We start from the raw sequence: 4,317 nt of genomic DNA, 5'->3' as shown, positions 1-4,317 counted from the left end.
AAATGTATCGCCGTGTTATTAAGTATTTTTCTTTCAGTTCTTTTCGCTATAAGAGGTGGAATAGAATAACCCGGTTGAAGCGTAATGATCATACGTCTGTAATGCATTGTATGTCCCATAATAGGTCCCAGTCCCATTCTTCTACCCTTTCCCGGGAGTCGATGACTATTCATAGCTATTACCTTGACACCAAAGAAGAGTTCGACCCAATGCTTTATTTCGGTCCTAGTTGATCCTGATTCGACATTAGAAGTATATTGATTGTTCCCCAATAACCGAAGACTTTTTTCTGTAAAGACTGCATATTTGATTCCATTATACATATTAGGATCGGGGCATACTTAAATAATCAAAAAAATCATAGAATTTTGATCATTTGGTTATGGTTAAAATCAGGTATCAATATGAAAAAAAAAACCGATTTCTTACTGATTACTGGTTGGTTCGGGCTATTTCTTTGTATTTTCTTTCTCAATCGAATCGATAGTCAAACTGAAATTGTGAGATTCAGAACTACGAAAGTCAGATACCTAAAATCGGGGTAGCCAAAGGAAAGGGGGTTCGGTTCCTAAATGTAAATCCAATCCTTGCTTCTATTCTAGGATCTGAGGGAGATTATAGGAAGCACTATCAATACTTCCTAATTACCCTACCTTACTAGGGTGGTGCCCACTGACTGAGTCTTGAATTAGATTGGGTAGGTTGGTGGGGAATCAAATTGGGAGTTGCTACAAGGGCTAAGGATAGTTTGTATTTTGTATCCAGACTCACGAGAGTCCCTGAGTACTTACTCAGGTATCCAATCAATATTGGATTGGATGGGTAATCGACTCTTAACTATAACTATTATAGTTATAGAATAACTAACTATTCTATATCTATATGATATACTAACTATTCTATATCTATATGATATAATATAGAATCTCATTTTCTAATAAAAGTTGAAAAAGACTTCTCCGTTTTTTGTAACACCCTGCCAAGAACGTAATGGGGTGTCCCCCGATTGTTTCACAGAAAGAAACAGAGACAGTCAGACTTGGGGGGTAGATAGAGGTATGTGATAGATAGTTAAGATAGTTATCTTTTACATCTTGATGGTACATATATATTCTATTCCATAGTAACATTCCTTTAAGATCTCCAAGGGTAGTTGTATATCTTGCTTTTGCTTACTGCTTTCCGATTCGACCGGAGATCCTTGTAGTTAGAGTATAGGAACTCTTGTATTCATTGGATTGGTTCATCAATAGCGTTAGAGCAAAATGCCATTTTGACTCTGCACCATTGATTCCACTATTATTAGTGATTAATAATGGAATAATTCCTTCATATTCATAGAGATCGGGGAGAGAATTTACATGGATATAGTCAGTCTCGCTTGGGCTGCTTTAATGGTGGTCTTTACGTTTTCCCTTTCACTCGTAGTATGGGGAAGAAGTGGACTCTAGGGGTACTACTAATTAAGTTGAGTAAGAAAATTGGATCAATGGTGTTTATGTTTAATGGACCGTTCCGCGAAGCGTTTTAAGATAATCCATTTCTCAAATTCTAGGGTAATCCAGTAATATATTCACAATGATCTTTCGATCAATATTTGAATGATTTGATTCTGATGTTGTTCGTATTTCGAAACTCAAAGGAATACGCATGATAGGAAATTTTGCCAGCCGAACTCTTCCTATTCCTAAATATAATATTATCTTTCGATGAACCCGCTCTTACCATAATTATGGATATTACAATGAGGAGCTCCCCTATTTTCTTCTTTCTTTTTCCCTCTTTCCCTTATCAGGAATGGAGTGACATCCGTCTTGGGGTAGGATGCTTCCCTTTACCTTTAACAAAAAGAGCAATGATCCCTAGTCAATCCCCTGTGACCTATGCTATTAGTCTTGACAGGACACATTGATATCCAACTACCCAACACGGACAGCTGCCATCATTGAGGGTAGGCGGGGCCTTAACTCACTTGCTTGCATTCCACCGACCGGCTGAAGAGGGGCTTTACTCACTGTGAATATCGAGAGATGATGATTGAGTAAACGAAGTAGCGGCAAGGAGGGTGTTAATATACACTTTATTCACTTGTCTGGCCAGAGCTGCTGTTTTTCTTTTTCTTTGATAGCATGCTTGACTTACCACCATTGCTTTCTGAACCTAACCTTGCGAAGACTCTTGGAACTAATTCTCTTTTTTTAACCGTATGTCTAGTGGCTAGAGCAAAGAATCCGCTTTAGCCCCAATTCCCTAAACATTGATCAAATAGTTGAACTGAGGCCAACTCATCTTGCTACGGGAATTAAGGGAGGACGATAAAGCGATTTACCAAGGTCCTATGAGTTTGACTTCATCTTCCTCTTTTCAACTGCCAAGTGCTCTGGATAAACTTTCAAATCAAAAAAGGGAGATGGAGGGGTCAGTAAAGCTATATAAACCATCGGGAGAGAGAGGAAGACCACCGTGGATGCCTACAGTTAGCCTTTCACCTTTCAGCAAAGGGCGGCCCATCCTAACAAAAATTCCCATCCTTGAAACATCCTCACGCCTTCAATCAAAGAAGATGGATTGTGTAAAGAATGAGATAAGGTTCTTGGGGCTTAAGGGAATGCTAATAAACACAACATAAAGAGAAGCGAGCACTCCTTAGAAGGGGAAAGACCAGGATTGAGCTTAGATTTAGACCATCCTCCTAACTATGCCTTCAAGAGCTAAACAAGGTAAGAGGACTGCCTTTCACGGAGCTGCTGCTACAATAAGGCCTTCGGTAGCCAGAGGTAGAGTTCTTCCATTCAAAAAGAGAATTATCCCGCTTTGAACAAGAGGCATGCTTACTGGTATTATCGATGATTGGATGTCCCAAAGGTGCTCTCCACGGCGAGAAACCTAGGGAGTGATGAACGGCTTGTTATCAACAATTGAAGAATGGCTTTGCCAAGGACAAGAAGAAGAAAGAGAGTGGGTGATGTCGCTTCAAGTGGGGTTCTCCCTCTAGAATGAGCCCTTTGACCGCTCCCTTCGCTTGTGATTGAGGTCTATTGCCAGCTATAGGGTTTGGTCTATCCACGGATCCTAGGCGCCTTTCTCCTTTTAGTGAAACCAACCGTCCCTTAGCTCGTGTTATCAGAAGAACAGCGCCAAGTCACTTCATCCAGTGAAAAAGAAGGATAGGATTCGAGGGCTTGAATGAGAGAAATCAGAGTTCGTTTGTGGTGAAGTCTTGGAAGTAAACTAGCTCGACCAGTTGCTTATAAAGATTTTCCAGAAGAAGGCAGAATTGCTACGAAGGCTAATCAGATAGTGACAGCATTGGTTGAAACCCTCCCGGTTGGATCCTGTAGCTTGAGAATCTAATCTCGCTTTACAACAGGTATGTCCGAAGTCCCCTTCTAAGCCAAGCTCTCTGTTCTATTCCATTTGCAAGCTCTTGACTTTAATATCCGGGAGTTGCCTTTCCTCGCCTCTCCTTCGGTCTCATTTTGGATTGAGTTAGCTAGGGCTGCGGCTGCCACCCTTTGATCGTGCATCTTCCTTACTGCCTTAGTGGGGCATTCTCTCATAGGCTGCATAGAGCGCATTCAGTCTTTGAATCAAATGACTCTCTCTGGGGACGCGAATCTCTATCTAGCTTGGGAGCACCTTTTCTGTAAGCCATAAGGAGTCAGTCTTATTCAACAAGCCCTTCATCCCAAGTTCTTAGGTAAGGATCTCATTCTTTCTTGCTCTGGAGGAGCAACCCACATGTGTTAGAGATTCCTAAGCAATAATCATTCTATATACCGGACCACCTTCCACTCCTTCTCTATGATTTGAGAGAGCAAGGCTTCAACTCCCACTCCCTATTGATGAAATTTTGATCTCTTATCTTAAGGGGGGGTGCAAACCAGCTGCAGGTGCAGGATGAAGGGATTCACGCACAGGCTCTCTTCCCCTCCCTTGCTCCCGAATACGATTTCAGGATCCACCTTTGGTACCGCAATCACATTAGATGGTACATATGAGAGAGAGAAGAAAAAGTTTGGCAGCCTTGGTGCGCTCCCTAGAGAATCTCTCTCTTTTCTTTTAATGCATTAATGCTTATCTGCGCATCATCTTTGAAATTTGCATTTCTTCACCGGGCTTGTACCATGTCTCCCGAACAATCTCAGTACATATGGCGCAAGACGATTCCACATATCGAGGTCGGAATGGGATCGGGTGTTTTCACGTCTCACCGTAGTGCCCGGTTTGTCTTGATTGGAGATTGATGAACAAGAAGGGAACTCTTGGATTTTCTGACTCGCCCCCGGCAACGTCTCCTTTGGACCCTTCGCCCGC

Source organism: Aristolochia californica, unplaced genomic scaffold (assembly GCF_029961685.1).
Source record: "Aristolochia californica isolate CCGP_79_NKW_82.1479 unplaced genomic scaffold, dmAriCali1.0.hap1 SCAF_43, whole genome shotgun sequence".
Classification (NCBI taxonomy): domain Eukaryota; kingdom Viridiplantae; phylum Streptophyta; class Magnoliopsida; order Piperales; family Aristolochiaceae; genus Aristolochia; species Aristolochia californica.
This window is presented reverse-complemented; position numbering follows the sequence as displayed.